At 35.6% G+C, this 18,477-nt stretch overlaps 1 non-coding gene across 1 annotated transcript; it reads right to left on the bottom strand.

Moving 5' to 3' along the window:
* Window positions 1-4,638: 4,638 nt before the first annotated feature.
* TRNAM-CAU (transfer RNA methionine (anticodon CAU)) lies at window positions 4,639-4,711 on the bottom strand. Its single transcript has one exon. It is a non-coding gene; the product is annotated as a tRNA-Met (tRNA).
* Between the last annotated feature and the right edge of the window lie 13,766 nt (window positions 4,712-18,477).

Below are 18,477 nucleotides of genomic sequence, written 5' to 3'. Positions count from 1 at the left end.
ATTTCGTACCACACACCTAGGAACTGAAAAAAACAAACAAAAAAATCTACTTTATTTTGCTTGCTATCGTGATGATGTCACATGTCGTGTGATCACATAATTTTCTTACATAGAAAAACTGGGCACGACGATTTTACATAATTACCCAAGTTTGAATATAGTAACCGGTCGTGCTGTATTTCCAATGTACAAGAGTTTAAATCTAGAAACGGTGGGTTAGCGATAACATCAAGCTAGTTAACAGTAGCATTAATAGCAAAGTTAGACGAAATCAACTCCATAATTTTATTTTATCTATATGAATTCATGCTTGAGTAGTGGCGAAACCTTCAGTAATGTTTGAAAGAGAAAGAGAGAGAGAGAGAGAGAGAAGATTCTGGCAACAAAAAGGAAACTACTGAAGAACTTTTTTTTTCTTCCTCAGAACGTGACGATTTTAGAAAATCAGGAGTGGTAAGATTAAAAATGTTAATATTATCAACTACTGATTTACATTAAACATAAAGAATAAAAAATTTCCCTTCGAAGCAAAAAATTCCATGAATTTTATCGCTATCTACAGACTAATGGCCCATCAAAATGCCACGCAATATTGTTCTTATTGTTATGGTTGAACGGCGTATTCTCCTGTATTTCGCAGTTTAACGTCCGTAAAGTTCTGTAGTGACTCCTAATTATTGTGTTTGTTTCCTGGTAAACGATCAAGATCAGTGGCGCACCAAGGTGAGGGGAAAGGGCCCCCCAAAAAAAAAAGAAAAAGGAAAAACACTGGAAAAATTTCCAAAAATCTTTTCCTAATTAAAATTCATATTTTTATTCATGTTGTATCGTCTCTTCCATTTCTATACTACTTATGAATCAGCGGTCACATAAGGTTGGGAATACCCTATAGCTCTAGGGAATCAACGGCCGCTGTGAACGCAAGACGAACGAAGTAGTGCTCGGACGAATCGAGCGTTACTTCGTTTGTCCGAGCCGGGCCAGAAGAGATCACGGGTTTCATGTATAGGCGATCATTGCAGATGCTCAGTCATAGGTCGTATGCAATGCGTAGTGTGTATTCTCAAATCGTCTACTCAACTCCGGCCCCACCAAGATTAAATCTTGAGTGCGCACTAATCAAGATTACCCGATTACTCATTTCTTTAAATCAATAATGTACTCAGTTTTGTAAAGTCTAAACTATTCTTGCTAATATTAACTGATTTTTTTCCCTTTTAGATTTCTCAAATTCCAGATAATTTCTATCTAAACTAAACAGTTTTCTAATAAATACCAAGAGTACTAGTCCAGTGCAAATTTTCAAGTTAAACGAAAACATGTAAGGTACGTTATTTTAGAATTATTCTTTGGACAACAGCCATTAATATATAAACAAGCGATCCCCCCCCCCCCCAATCTACATATTTCATATTGACTGAAAAAGAAAATCGACATGCAATTAACGGGAATTATTAGGTAAACTATTTAGAGAATCAAACTTTTGGATTCAAAAATAATTTTTTTGTGTAAATGCAAATTTACACATAAGATAATATCCTGATTTACACTCACGCGTAGACCTACACCTTTTACGGTGTAGGAATTCGGAACCGAAATCCTACGGAATAGGTTGGTTATTCCTTATTCCTGGAGGTATCCTATGTCTGTAGAGGCGTGTGTTCACGGGGGGCCAGTTTGCCTGCTTGCGGGAGGAAAAACACAGATAAACTGGGGAGAAAAACCCTGCAGCCCACGCCCAAGACCGGCAAACTTGGCTATGACTGATAAAGATCCTGAGCTCCTTACGTCAGCGACGGGAATCGAACACAAAACACTCCTATCCCAGGCATATGGTTACAGAGCGCGTAACCAAGATTGGTTACGGCGAACCGCACGGTACATAAGAATATACTGTATATTAAACATAAGACTAAGCAAGCTGCCATCATTTAGTCTGTCTCAAGACTTCAGTAATTGGATTGCCAGCTTTCTGTCTGGACGCACATTGTGTGCGGTGGTGGATGGTTCCTTATCCTCTCACCATTCAGCTAATGCTGGAGTTCCACAAGGTTCTGTCCTCTCCCCAACCCTCTTCCTGCTATATATCAATGACCCACTTCAGTTGACCTCCAACCCGATACACAGTTTGGCAGATAACAGCATACTACACTCCTTCTTTTCATTTGATAAACCTTACTATACACAACTCACCTCAATCTACAGAACATCAACCATCACTGCCCTCAATCCTGATCTCCAAGCCATCTTCCAATGGGGTTCAGATAACCTAGTCAATTTCAATGCTTATAAAACCCAGAACTGTCTTATTGCTCATAAAAAAAAGAACCGTTTTCTACCAGTATTACTTTTGATAACTCCCCAATTTTCATACACTTTGAGATTTCTCTTCTTGGAATTACCCTGACATCAAGCCTCTCCTAGTATAAACACATCACAACCATTGCATCCTCAGCTTCTAAAAAAACTAGGATTTCTCTTTCGCTGAAGACGTTACTTTACCCCTGAACAGCCGTTAACCTTATTCAAATCACAAATCCGCCCAGCTACTGAATATTGCTCTCCCATATGGGACGAGACCCCCCAAAAGCTATCTCAAAATGCTTGCCTCACTATACAGAGGAAAGCAATTAGACTTATCAATGACCCATCTCTTACCAACTCACTCCCCCACTTTCTCACAGACGATTGGTCTCTGCAACATGTGTATTCTTCCAATAATTCCATGGAAAATATTCATCTCTGAAATAGCATCAATAATTCCCCCACTCAATACTAAGCCCGTTTGAGCACGTGCAACTGCAGACCAATATCCCTTCACAGGACACCTTGGAACCCACAGAACAAGTTTCGTTTCCTCCTCCTTCATCCCTGTAACTGCTGTACTGTGGAACAGTCTTCCCCCTGTTGTGTTCCCCAAGGAATACAATATACCAGGGGTTCCCAACCTTTTTGTTTCCTAGAGCACATTCTAAAATACCGGAAGGGCGACGGGCACCATTTATTTTTTCAAGCAAATTTTTTGAATTCTTTTGTTAAATGAATACATACAAAGTTTACATTATAATCAAATGTTTTATTACTTAAAAGTTTACATTATATTAAAATTTAAATATATATATGTAAGTTAGTGTGATCTTTGGCATTGCATTTCATTGGCCAGTGCTTCATTATTAGGAGAATATGATGATATTCCAGTTCTTAAACTGGAATGAACAACTTCGAATGCGCATCTACTTTACATTGTATGCGTTTAATACTCGTCATGTGTCATTAACGCATGCGTCATATAGCATGCCATGAATTGTTGCGTGATTATTTCAAACTATACGGCACACGGTTGAACAGCGGCGGACACACACAAATTGGTCAACAGGCGCCATGGTGCCCGCGGGCATAGGGTTGGGAACCCCTGCAATATACAGTCATTTACCTGTAAATCAAATGTGAACAAGTTCCACCCACTACCGATACACGGTACTAATGTACTGTAGGTTGATCAACCAACCTCTCGTGTGTGGGCTCAACATAAAAAAAAAAAAATAATAATAATAATAAAATAAAATAAAATAAAAAAGAAGACCAACCATTGCCTTATCCTAAAATTATAATTACGAAGGCCAGTCTAGGCAGGTCGTGGGACTTAAAAGCCTATAAGTACAACGGATTATTATTATTATTATTATTATTATTATTACGATTTTAACCATGAATGAATCTGTAGTCTCTGATAATTCCATTACTTCGTTTCTTTTTATAGTGCGCCTTGTTGCTGTTAACACTAATAATCCATCCATAAATTATTATTATCATCAGACCTCTATGTAGTGAAATAACTAATTACAGGAAAAATGTGGAACCCTTCTCTATTTTGCGTATCATCCTAAATGAGATATCTTATTTTAGTAATACTTAAAACGATACATTGCTTTGGTTCTGCTACAAAAGTTTTGTTATGAATTGAAAGAAATTAAGATGTCCTGAATTTTAATAAATATTTTTTTGTACTATTGTTGTTGTTGTTATTAAATCCCTGTTGGGTCATAATATGAGAGGATTTCCTTTTCTAATTAAAAGTTATAAAAAATACACCCTATTTAGATAAATAGTTTTTTTAATTGCTGTTTTTCGACTAGTTGAAATGCTGCTAATATTCATAATAGGATTAGACAGTTTAAAAAAAATACACTTCACTAGGTATAATCTGTATTAAAAGTATAACTTGAAATTGTTTTTGATTGAATTTTTGTAACATATTTCTTGGTCACATACAACAGACAGAATGTTTGTTTATCAGCGACATCTGTGCCTCGTCTATACTAAAGTTCAACAGCATTTGTGTTCGCACTTTAAGTATGAAATGATTATAGTGAGTTTGTTCGCAGTATATTGTCAATAGCAGAATTCATCAGTATCCTGGGAAGCTGTTCTAAAGCATTACAAATATAGTCATTTATTAATGCTAGTGCTCTTTATAGGTGTTTTATTCAATTTATATTTTTTATAATCAGTATTAATAAAAATATAATTATTCATTAACTTTTTTACGAAAGGAAAGATGTTATAGTAGAAAGTTCGTTATTTACGAAGTAGAAGAAAGAGAAAAAAACACATTTAAAAAAAAGCAAAAATGATTAGTGCCCCAGGTGAGGATCGAACTCACGACCTTCAGATTATGAGACTGACGCGCTGCCTACTGCGCTACTGAGGCACATGCTGAGGCTTCCTGTAAACTTGTTGTTAGTTGGAACTAATCTATTATTGAATCAAAGAAAATCGTATTTTTTATTTTGAATGTTCTTGATTTTAATTTAGACTTTATTTACATTTCATGACGGTTCGATTAATATTTGTCTTTACAAATATAAAACATTTAAATATCAGTTGCCAAAATATCTTAGTTATTTTAATTAAGTATATTCTATTGGCTGCTAAATATAGGAATACTAGTGCACAATTGTTATTTAGTGAATTCCAATTTTAGTCATATTACGAAACAAACGTCGAAATATAAACGTGCTTTGCGGCCTAGCATTACTACTATTAAATTTATAGATTTAGTTGCAGTTAATACTGTAAGAAATTCTTCCAATAGCAATCGAAAAAAAAAATTATTATTGAACTGTTTCAAGGAATCTCGGATATCTGTGATTTGTGATATCCGAGCCAATGAAAATTGTGATTTACAGCTATTGCACAGCACTCACTTTATTTGTTAACTGATATGAGCTAGTAGACTTCTTAAAAATAACCTACTTACGGAAACATAAATGATTCGACTTAGAAAATTTTAATTAAATGACATGTTTAGAACATAAGCTTAATTAGCATTCATTATTACTTAAAGGCTAATCATTAAAAATCTTCTAAATTATTATAACATGGACTAAATAATATTTTAAGTAAATATGTAAACAAACAGACAGAACATCCCCTTCTTTTTTTTTTTTTCCTTTTTTTTAAATTTCTTCTTCTCATAACTTATGGGAATTTAGTTTTACATTGAAAAAATAAAGCAAAAGAGAGGGAGAGGGGGAGAAAGAAAAAATAATTTATTTTCCAGAAATGGCACGAAAACTGTGTCCTTACCCTGTTCATGTCGAAACCTTCTTGCAACAAAGGTTGGGGACATGGACCAAGCTGTAGCGTTTGCGTATTTCCTCGGGACACCAAGCAGACAAATACTAGAATCAAAGGGGTAACGACCGCTCCCATCGTGAAATGTACCTCGGAAGAGCAGATCGTCAGGACTGGTTCGAGTATTGATCTGAAAAGGTTTATGTACCTGAGGTGAAAATTCCAAGTTTTGGTTGCTTTACGGTCACAGCTATCACTCGTCACTATGAAGTTTATTCATGAAGTTTATTCGTTGCTTGTATGTGTGAGTGATGTGTGTGTGTGTGTGCGCGCGCGCGCCTGTTCAAGGAATTTAAATAGTAGCGCAGGTAATGTCGCCTACATCATGTAATTTCTCCATAAAAATGCGAATCTACAAAACAGGAAAATCATCCTTCTTTAGCGTGACTTTTCTTTTATTACTGGAAGGCTAGGGGATTGGACTAGAGAATGAATATGTCAACTTCATTGACTACAGAACAATCTGTATCGCTCTGTATACATATTTCAGAAGTTCAAAAATAAATCCACACTGATGTTGAAAGAATTTGATGTTTTACTGAATCTACTTTATAAAAGACATGTTACGATCCTACAGAAAGAAAATTAAATAGATAAATAATATTTCAAAATGTATACATATATAACATTTGTCAAGCGCATTTCGAAAGAAAAAAAAGTGGATCATTGTTAACCACATATGTGTAGATCAGAAAATATCCCTCATAGAAATCTTCGGGTCTGTCTTTGATCGGCTTTTAGCTTTGTAAATGAAGCTTCTGTCCATTTTTTTTTATATTGTCTACCCAGTTTATTCTAGGTCTTCCTCTTTTTCGAGTTTCTGTAATAAGTCCTTCAAGGACCTGCATTGTGAATCTGTTAGATCTGCTGATATGACCAAGCCAGATGAGTTGTTTGCTTCGAATCTTTGTTATGTTATGTAATATTATGAAAGAGAACTGATTGTTTGTAATCATTTATCATTTGCAATATGATCAGCGTATGGAATCCTTAGGAGACGTCTATAGCCCCTTATTTCAAATGGCAGCAACCTCTTTCGTTTTTATCATCTCTTGGGAGATGATATATATATATATATATATATATATATATATATATATATATATATATATATATATATATACATATTCATAATGCATTGGTCATTCGAAATAAATTGTGCCTAATTATTCCTGCATATTTTAGACACAAATGGCATTAATAGTTAATTACTGTAGTGCCTAATTATTATTATTATTATTACATGACGCTTCCAGGAGTCACAGGACCCGTCGTAGGAGGTTGTTCTATATTACTTAACTTACATGAGCCACCGTCTATATTACACACTCCATCGTCTGAAGTGCACAATACATGTCTACGCCATGCCATCCACCACCAGCTATACGTTTTTTTCTTTGTTAACTGCGTATGTTCTCTAGCCAAATTTCCTGTTTTGTGAGATAAAAAGCTTGTTCCGTTAAGGGGGGGGGAAGAAAAAAAAAGTATGAGACCGGTTAATTCAGCTTCGTTTGAGATAAAAATATAAATAAACAAAGATTTCTGTGTTCATGACGAGAATCCATCTCAGGTCTTTTCCAATGGATGGATGCATATTCTGTCGTTCTTCCAACTGCAGTATAGAGGATTCCCCCGCACTGGACTCCTTCTCCGGCCCCCTCCCCTACTGAACTTCTGCTGCTTGAGGCTCATCCGAAAGGTCTAAAAGGTCAAAATTCGGAGCAATGAAGGAAATATCTCGAAGATCATGTCCCCATGGACGTGAAATATTTTACATTGCAAAATATGAATAAATAAATAATAATAAGTAAAATATATTAAACAAATAAAAAATATATAAAGCATTTTTGAAAATCTTGTGTTTGCAAACATATGAACTTGTGAAAATCTGCATAAAGACTCTGAAGTAGTTTTTATTATAAAATCTAGAATATTTGGATTGTTCCATTATATTGCCCGTTTCTTTGTTATTTTTTAATTCAAGAGAACTGAAATGTCGCCTTGAATTTAAGATTTGCATATTACAGCATAGTTATAACGTACAACGTTTAGAACATTCTTATAATTGAGCCAAACGCACCACTTGCCCTTTTGTATCATTGGTGTCATTTAGACTTGGAAGCTTTACATCATATCTCGTAAACTAGCGAACAAACCAAACCATGGAGAATCTGACCGATTACAAATACATGGATCTCTAATATTGCTATAGAAGAAAGAAGAAATCAAACGTCATATTACAGAAGGGAAGTATCAGAAAAGTAAAGGAGCTAATTCTCCCTCCAGCCACAAATTTGAGTAACATACGCGAGCTAAGTAAAGTGTTTAATCCTGATTTTCTGCCAGATTTCTTTGTGTTAGGTGTGGCAAAGAATGTATTTACATTCCACCACGAGACTATTGCGCTAGCGAATGCAAATATAGAAACAAAATTTGCTAAGGAAATTGATTATTTAGTATATCTAAAGTTTCTAATCAGCCATATCTTTATGACATATTTTGTATTTTATTATTCTGAGAGATTAATATCACCTCATCTGGCAATTCATCAAAATATTTTGTTCTTGTTAATTTATTTTTCACCCAGTTCTTTTTTCTTTTTAAGAAAAGTAATTGAAATACATTGTTGTACTCTAAAAAGGATAAAAAAAAAAAATCCGATTAAAATCTTAATCGTCAGCTATAAGCAAGGTTTAGCCATTTTCGTGCTTGTACTTCCTTGTACTATCACGACGTTACTTGTACGTCGTGATAATTTTGAAATCCGATCATAAAGTATCCGGACTAATTCTGTTGCTGGGCGCACGTCAACAGTGGTTTAATAAGGGCCATTGGGTATTTTGAATTCTGTAAATTTAACATCTACAGATTTTTCATTTCCAGCAATTATTATTATTGTTATTATTATTATTTCCGAATATTTATTACGGAGGTTGCTGCCTCATTGTCAGATCTTGTTTAGCATAATTTGCAGAGCGTTTTTAACATTGATTTACTCATATTAAAAGAATAAAAGAACACCCAGGCATCTCTTTTCGCAAGTACCTACGGAGGCCTTTAAACTTAGATACTCTATTATTATTATTATTATTATTATTATTATTATTATTATTATTATTATTATGCGCATATTTTCATGTATTTTTCTGACAGCAGAGAGTTTCCAAATAATATTTCCAAATTAATAAAATAAAAAAAAAAATCTTAAATTTAAATTTGGTACTACAAATATGCAGCTATGGTAAGCCTATTCCAAACTGTTTGCCTCTTCAGTTTTTTCTTTTTTCTTATTTTCGGTACGATACATTCATCCTACTTGCTGGAAGCTTGAAATTTTGTTCGAGAACAGGATTCGCAGATTATCCAGCCCTTAATCCATGCAAGGTCTACTAATAGGTTTACAGCCTTTCATGGATGGAATTCACATGAAAATATAATAATTAAATCTGTAAATTAATTAAGAGGTGCGGTTACGTACTAGAATAAGTGCCTTGTTTGTATTTTTTTTTTTATGTAAGCAAGTTTTAATTGTCATTCAATAACACACAAGTCATCATCAGGGCCGTACTTATGCACAGGCGCACAAGGCTCAAGCTGTGTGTGTGTGGTGGGGGGGGAGCATTCTAGCGCCTCGGATTCTGCCAGCCTCGGGGAAAGTGTAAGTACGGCCCTGGTTATCATTTGTTATCAGTGCACATAGGTCTGACGCCCGTTGGTATCTGTTTTCTGCCATCCCTTCGGTCAGTTGCCAGGTGGCTCAACCCTTGCAAGCTCTCTCCACACCACTCCTTTACATCATCAATCCCCACTGTATTCTCCCCAGGCTGCCCTTTCTGTTTATGCCATTTATCCAATATATCAAATCGTTCTGCTATCATCCATTCTGCAGATATAGTATGTACAAAATCTTTTCTTTTTTTTTTTTTTTCTTAAGATATCTGCGAAATCAACTGCACTGTGACTGTGATTTTTTTTCAGATATTTCATTGACTTCTGATTTTTTAAATTAGATTGTAGGATATCTGTATTCAAATTCAGATCTTAATTTTAATATAGATATCCCACAAGATGCTTATAACTTACAAATTAAAAATTGGAAATGACAAGGTTATAGTAGTATGGTATCGCCATCTACCGATCGATTTCTGAAGTTATAAATATTATCAAGTTAGCACAGCACGTTTCCATACACACCAATTTATTGCCACACACACAAAAAAAAAGTTTCAGGATTTTTAATAATATTAAATTTATAATTGTTATTATAAATTTAATAAAATTTATAATAACAATTTTAAAATAAATTTCATTTATTTTAAAATTGTTATTATAAATCCTGAAACATCAATTTAGTGTTATTAATTTTTTTGAACGTTTTATTATTGTTGTTATTGTGTTAATGGTGGTCGTAGAAGTGGATCATCGTGATCGAATCAGGATAGAGTACTATGAATCGTGGGAGGTTCTGTATAATAATAATAATAAAAAAAAATCCATTCATATGACGTTTCTTTTGAATTATATGAAAATTAAAACTTTAAATACATAGTATTAATAAAAAATTGGAATAATACTTCAGTTTTAATTGAAAATTAATTTTCAGCGCTTCTCAAAACTTAATTAATAAATATTTAATTTTATTATTTTATTTGATTCGTATGCTCAAATAACAACATAATGCAGTCACTGCAAGTGGAGGGGTGAAAACATTTAGGCATACTGTAGTCATCCATCATTCCTATCAAAGTGTTACTCACAATAGAAAAGGCAAATCTTATTAATAACTCTGGAATTTGCACTAACACGTTGTTAGTTACGTAACAAAATAAAATAAAATAAAAATTGGTGTAAAAAATTAGCTGATAAGAAACTTAGCAAATTAACTAAACATCTGTGTGGTTACATCAACTCAACGACTGCTCGATGGTTATTACAGACATCAAACCAGTTGACTTGGTTTGTTTAAAGTAAGCAGACTTGTTTGCTTATGTTGGGATAAAGTAAATTCTTGTCAGCTGTAATACATAATGATTATGTTTTTGTTGGAAGGCATCCTCTATTATTACTCTGTTGTACAATATTTGCACAGACTTAGCATCATTTAATACCTCGATTGCGTAGAAATTATAAACTGCACATGATCATTAGGTTTGATCAACAAATCGGAATCTGTATATTATTACTAATCCGTCATAAAATAACAGGGTATATCGTATTTAAACAGAAAAAAGAGGGGGGAAATTGCATTACCGTCTGCACGCAGTAATGAAGTTATGTTAATAAATGGAGAGCATAATCAGCCAGCCAAATTCATGACACTTAGAAGTATATAATGCACTTCTGTCTCTAGAAGTACATTATGTTATCATTAACGTATATAGAGATTATAATAATTATAATAATCATTATAATTTTTCAGAAATAACATTCGATGCATAACCTCATATGAGACTCTCTTCTCATTCTTCCCTCCATTATTTCCGTTTATTTATTTTCGTAAAATCCATGACCTCTTGAACTTTGTCCAAAATGGCTTTCCCACGAAATTCTTTTTGAGACTTTTGAGTAAAAGTCTCAAAACCCGAGTAATGATTTACTTGGGTTATTACGAAATTCTTTTTGATACTTTTGAGTAAAATGATTTACTCGGGTTTTGGTTATTATCCAAAATGAGGTAACTTTGGTCGTACAGCTGTTACCAATAACAAACCGAATAGCGTATTCAATTATTGCTATTCAAAGATATATTGTTTTTAAAGATGATTTATGGAAGACCCAGAAAAGTGTATAGGTATGTATTTTTCATACAATTCTCTGACATTGGATTGCTGGGAGTGCTTGCTGTCTTAAGGTTTCTGCCTGGCCTCTGAAGAGATCCAAATAGCGAGTTCTACACAGCTGTGAGGCCATTGGAACCTTTATAAAAAGTAGTAATAAAAGTCGAATACGGTAATCTCTCGATTAATGCGCCCCCGATTATTGCGTTTTTGATTAGTGCGTCATTTTTTTTCGATACCCAAATTCGATTAGTGTGCCTCTAAAATTCGACTGGTGCGCCTATATACAAGTAGTAGGGTAGCCACTAGTGACCAGATCAAGATAAGTTAAGGAATCGTGACCCAGAAAAGGTGTATAGGTGTGTATTTTTCATACAATTCTCTGACATTGGATTGCTAGGAGTGCTTGCTGTCTTAAGGATTCTTAAAAACCTTAAGACAGCAAGTTGCAAGTTCTACACAGCTGTGAGACCATTGGAACCTTTATAAAAAGCACTAATAAAAGTCGAATACAGTAATCTCTCGATTAATGCGCCGCCGATTAGTGCATTTTCGATTAGTGCGTCATTTTTTTTCAATACCCAAATTCGATTAGTGCGCCTATACACAAGTGGTAGGGTAGCCACAAGTGACCAGATCAAGATAAGATAAGGAATCGTGACGTGATTGGTTGTTCATTTGACCACGTGATTGTGTGTGACCTCATGAGTTTGTAATGTTTGGAATCTCCCTGGGGGGTATATGTGTCAGTGACGTCAGTTCTTGTGTTTTGGTTCGCGTATGGAATTATGGGCGATGGTAGAGATAAGAATTCGTGTTATGATTGGTGGGGCTCTTCTGAACAGATCAAGATAAGATAAGGAATCGTATCGTGGGTGTGTGCTGTTTTCAGATGTAGATAAGTGACGCCATTTGTTGTTGTCAATAAGCGATGTACTTTGTTAGCTGTAAATAAGTGACGTTGTTGTTTTGAATGGAAAAGGGCGATATATTAGTGGATAAGCATTTGTGTCGTGATTGGTGGGACATATGAACCAAATAGGGGTAGGGTGAAAGGGGAAGTGATCAGTGTCCTGGATGTGTGTTGTTATGAGTTGTAGATAAGTAAATGGTTTGCGTATGGCATTATGGGTGATAGATAGTGAAAAGATAAATTTGGAATGTTTGGAATTTCGCTGGGTCCCCCTTCTGTCAGGAACATCACGTGATGTGTTGGGTTCGTGTGTAGCATTGTGGGTATTATTTAGAGATAAGCAATCGTGTCGTTATGTGTTTGGAAATTTCTGGGGAACATATGTCTCTCTGTGATATCACATGGTGTTTTGGTTTGCCCATGGAATTGTGGGCGATGTTTTTGAGCTAAAATATCTTGGAATTTTCCCAGGGTGACACATCCGTCATTGTCGTCATGTTTCGTCTTTGGTTGTCTATTGATGGCTGTACTAATTTTCCAATACATTTTGAGGTATTTCTTTCCTGTTAAAGGGTGGGAATTCTTAGAATAGAGTCGTGTTGGCGGCAGTGATTAGGTTTTTCTGAATAATTTTATTATATGCTGGTGTCCCTCAAACACACACTTTTTCCCCCATAGCTCATCAGTATTTTCTTCTAAATTCATATTCCAATTCCAATTCATATTTTATTCATAATTCATCCGAATATTTTGATTTGTCTAAAATTAAGATCTTAAAGTTCAATAAATAAATAAATAAACAAATCGTGCGTGAATTCACTGTGATTTCAAAAGTGATCTTACTTAAACATACATAACACATCAACGACACTGTTTTTTTCTTTTAAGTTTACCCATGTATTTCATAGATATTATTTACAATGCAATATGCAGAAATAGGAATTTACAGATATCACCAATGTGTGTGGTGTTTTTCTTGTAACATTTCTTTGATGAGGCATGTGTGATTGCTTGATTTTGATACTGCTTCCCAGATGAGTATGGCAATTTCCACATACACTAATATTAGCAGCACTGCTATAAAAGCAAGTATCTGCCACTTTTGCGCTGGTTCTTGATTTTCACCTGCAAAAAAAAAAAAAAAAAAAAAAAAAAAAAACTTATTGTTAGTGATGGAAAAGTTAGCAGATTACTATAATGCTAATACAATAGTTAGTTTTGGAAGTATCAAAGCTTTACAGAAACATACAAATTTGCCACATGAAACTGTGAAATGTTGGTTAGCAACACAGCCTACGTATGGAGACATAAACCCATTACAAGAAAGTTTAAACGCAATCAAATCAAAGTCCCGACACTTTTACACACTTTTCAATGTGATTTGGCAGATATGTCATCCCTTGCAAAAGAGAATGAGGGTGTGTGTTTCCTTCTTGTATGCATTGATTGTTTTTCCCGATTTGCGTGGGTCGAACACTCAAGAAATCAGTAGACGCTGTTGTTAATGCTTTCGACGCTATTTTTAAATAGGAAGTGCCATGTTACATAAACACTGATCAAGGAAAAGAGTTTTGCAACAAGAACATTGTTTAAGGACCATAATATTCATTTCTACACGACCAGGAACTAAATGAAAGCACCCATTGCAGAAAGATTTATCAGAACATTGAACACGAAGATCTACAAATGGATGACGTATACTAAAAGTAAAAGTTATACGAAAGTTTTGCCGACCCTTGTACATACTTAGAACTTCACACCACACCGCATTATCGGTATGGCTCCTTCGGAAGTTAGCCTTCACAACGAGGATCGGGTTTGGAAATATTTGTATGGAACTCAAGAGGAAACTACCAAACCAAAATTTCAAGTAGGTGATAGTGTGGTTTTAAGTGGATACCCACAAATTTAGAAAAGAGTATTGGGGTAACTGTACACGAGAATTGTTCACTATTGCTCAGGTTATTAATAGAAACCCTGTAGTATATAGAGTTCGCAGTCGGGACGGAGAGATAGTGGAGGGAACTTTCTATGAACCTCAACTGCAAAAGGCTGATATACCCAATGAACTTCCGGAAGATGTTTATCTAATCGAACAAATAATTAAGCAGCGCAAACAGAAAGGAAAGCTTCAGTATTTTGTTGAGTGGCTCGGTTATCCCTCATCGTATAATTCTTGGGTTCGTAGCGAAGATGTTTTACTTAACCCTTCCCAGTAACGCCAGTATGAAAATGTTTTCTACAAACACGCAAACGAAATTTCAAGTGGAGATCAGACTTAAAGGTAAATGGGAAGTTGCTCTTGCCGAAATTCATCTTCCGGGAGAATTTAATAACATCGATTCCGGTTACGATGAGTTTCATATGAAACGTGCAGTTGGAGGAGGAGGAGGAGTCAACACTATCGACAACAACAACAACATCACAGGAGATAAAGTTTTCGAAACGTCTAAAGAAGGATTTTACAAAGTGTACAAGATTCCCCGTGGCAGTTTCAATTCACCCTCTGAACTTCTTCAAGCAGTGTTTGATGTGAGTTATGTGATTACTGGAATAAAGAACCGAAACAACACCATTTCTCTGACAGTCCCAAAATATTACAACCTGCTGTTTCCCAACGAGGCCTCGGGTTTGGGTCTTCTACTTGGTTTTAATCAGATTGGTGTTAAACTGAAAGGTACAATCACAGGGGAATATCCCGTTGATATAAAGGGGGGTGTAGCCGCATATTTTGTTTATTCTGATTTAATCCAAGAACAGTTAGTTGGTGATACATGTGCACCATTGTTACGAGTTGTTCAGTGCAGCACCAAGTGTTCCTTCGTTTTTGCTCACCCTGATTATTATCCGTTACGAAAATAAACATTTCGGTCAATTAGCATTGAAATTCGTTCTGACAGCGGAGAGTTATTCCACTTTCGTGGCGGCAAGACAATAGTTAAATTACACTTCCGACAAGTGAAGGATGACTGATTATCTCAGATATTACAATGTAGGCAGGTGGGGTTAAAATATTTACGGGGCCCCCCAATACAGCGTGGGTACGGATTAGGTAGCATTTTCAGAAGTGCCTTTTCCTTTCTAAGTCCACTTGCAGCTCAATTTGTAGCTCAATTTGTCGGTCGTCAAGCCTTAAAAGCCAGTCAGCATATGATAGGAGATGTATTAGAAGGGGTACCTGTACGTCGAGCCTTTATAAACAGAGCATCAGAAGCTGGGAAAACCATTGCTGAAAAGGCTCAGAACCGATTACTTCAGAGAGGTCAAGGAAGCAAAAAGAAAGAAACGAATACTAAAAAGCGCAAGCGAGATGACATCTTTTGCTGAGGATATGATGTCAGAGTTAGATCTTTTTTTCCCACCCTCGTGTCAACATGTGTGTGGAAAGAAGTTCTTATGTCACTTACCAACCAATATCCAGTACTGATAGTGGAGGTCCTGTGGAATTTTTGCATACCAGGTACATCTGAAGAATACTTGGATTGGGAAAATCATACCTACGCGTTCGTGTGCGCATCACTGACAATGATGGTAAACCTATCGAAGATTCTTCAGTTGGTGTTGTGAATAATTTTTCCCATTCCCTGTTCAGTCAATTTCTCCAAGATAAACTAGTGAATGTGGTATCAGACACGTATCCTTATAGAATTTATATTGAAAACCTACTAAATTATGATAGAGATGCTAAAAACAGTCAACTGACAAATGAACTATTTGTTAAAGATGATGTGGCTAATGTTAGTGATATGTTTACCAAAAGTGAATGTGGGATGCGTAGACGACAAGATCGAATTAACCAATCGAAAAGTGTCGAGATGCTTGAGCGAATACACGCTGACATCATGCATCAAGACCGGTACTTGATCAACACGTTTCTGTTCGTGTTCGTATGGTTCGCAGTTCTCCCGAATTTTGTTTACTAACTGCAAATGCTGATGCTAAGGCTAAAGTGCAAATTGAAGAGGCTACACTTTTTGTCCGCAAAGTCAAAATAAACACAAAGATTCAACTGGCTCACCTGTCTGTGTTAGACAAGTCAAACATGGTATATCCCATCAATCGTGTGCAAGTGTCTTATTTTTCGATTCCCAAAGGTATGTCAGATGCCAGACGAGACAATCTGTATCTAGGTGAAATACCATCTAGATTAATTATTGGACTGGTCGCTAGTGATGAATTTAATGGTACTTTCAACAGAAATCCATTTAATTTTCATCATTTCAATCTGAATTTTTTTGTAGTGACAGCTAACGGTATTCAGTATCCCTCACAACCTTTGACTCCGAACTTCAAAGAAAGGCATAACACCAGATGTTATATGTCACTGTTCACATCACTAGGCAAATGGAACAGAGACTGTGGTAATGACATTTCTTATGAAGAATACGTAAAGCGCCGTTCTCTATGGATTTGACTTATCGCCAGATCAAAATGCCGTTGCCCCTCCATGTCAGCCTGTTAAGAAGAGGAAGTGTGCGACTCGAAGTTAAATTTGCTCAACCTCTTCCTGAAAACATTAGTGGTTCTTTATGCAGAATTTGAGTGTACGTTATGCGTAACAAAGGATCGTTCTGTGTTACTGGATATGAACACTGAACAATTAGTAAGCATACTAGAGTTAGAACCCACCACAAGAAAAGTGGGTTTAGGAGTTTGTGCTCGTGATGAATTGCCACAACATCCGATCAGACAACAACAATCGATGTTCGTCGTGAACACAGATCTGACCTGGTTGCTAGGACAACATTGGCAAGCTATCTATATTAAAGACAAACACGGCGATTTTTTCGATAGCTTCGGTCGTCCACCCGAAAGCGATATTGTTAACTTTCTGAATATCAACACTAATAAATGGTATTATAATACTGTAGCTCTACAAGCTAAGGAATCTGTCGCGTGTGGTTTGCACTGTGTATATTTTGAAATATTGAGATGTCGTGGTCTTTCTATGCAAAATATTATTAGCATATGTTATTCTAAGGATCTGTGGTTAAATGATATTGTAGTAACTTATTCTGTTACAGATCATTTACTGAAAATAAAAAATAATTTTAAAAAAAATTGTTTTTTTCACTTACCATTTTTTCCACACCAGTTTCTTATTCCCACGCAGCTTTCGGGGAGATAAAAAGACGAACTTGGTATTGGTTCTTCGGGCTCTCCTGCGGGCAGGGAGTGGACTGGAAGCATTTTCCTCACTGGGACTGGTTGACGGGAATGGTTCTAGGTATTCGGTTTGTTCAGTGTAAGTTCTGGATGTGACAGTCTATATTCCTTTTGCTCTCCTTCTGTGTGAGCCAATTGGTTTTTCAAACCTAAATACTTCTGCAAAACAACTAAATATGCTTTTACTTTTTCATCTGGATTTTGATTTCTCATTTTTAAAATAGCATTCATCTTATCATCTAGTGTGTACAGTTCACGCTCCTCTGGTGATTGGAGGAGCGTAAATTTTTTAAACATACGATTCTTTTCCTAATAAGTGAACTCAATAAAGGAACAATGATACTGCCTAATAATGGGAATAGTGCTCCCCCGTGCTGTAAAACCAGTTTTCTTCTAGTAATGAAAGGAAGCGATTTGTTACTTAGTGCTCTTATAATTTTTTTTTCCTTCGTAGGCGTGACTTCTGGCTATGTTTTAGTGGAATATTTCCACATAAAACATTTTTGCAGATTTCACAGAGTGTGGCGATTTGGGTGGAAGTGCAATGTTTTAAAGCATCATTTACTTGTTTGGGAGAGGAATGAGATAACTACTTGAGATATTCATAGCGTTTGATTTCTAAATCACTTAGGGAATTGAAACAACGTAGATCCGAATATAAATTAAATTATACTTTAATAAATATTTCCGATATTTCGGCAATGTCACATTGCCATTTTCAAAAGGAACTTACAAAATGGCAGGTGCACACAGGCACTAACAATACAGTAACTGAGAATGAAGATATGAAGCTATCGTTCTCCTAGAAGTCCTGATGGTGCCCTCTGGCGGGCTAAGTAGGCGTTCTTGGCCGTTGGGCTGAAGGTCTGCTGATGTATGCCTCCCAAATTTGGGGCAGTCGCATACAACCAAATTTGTTGAAGTTTGGAGAGTTTCTTAGGGCAGAGGCTGATTCCATAAATAATCTTTCGAATTTATATTTGC

The sequence above is a fragment of the Typopeltis vanoorti genome, chromosome 21 (assembly GCF_054136105.1).
Source record: "Typopeltis vanoorti isolate ZY-2024b chromosome 21, IOZ_Tvanoo_1.0, whole genome shotgun sequence".
In the NCBI taxonomy this organism is placed as follows: domain Eukaryota; kingdom Metazoa; phylum Arthropoda; class Arachnida; order Uropygi; family Thelyphonidae; genus Typopeltis; species Typopeltis vanoorti.
The sequence above is the reverse complement of the archived record's forward strand: the minus strand, read 5'-3'. Positions and strand labels throughout refer to the sequence as shown.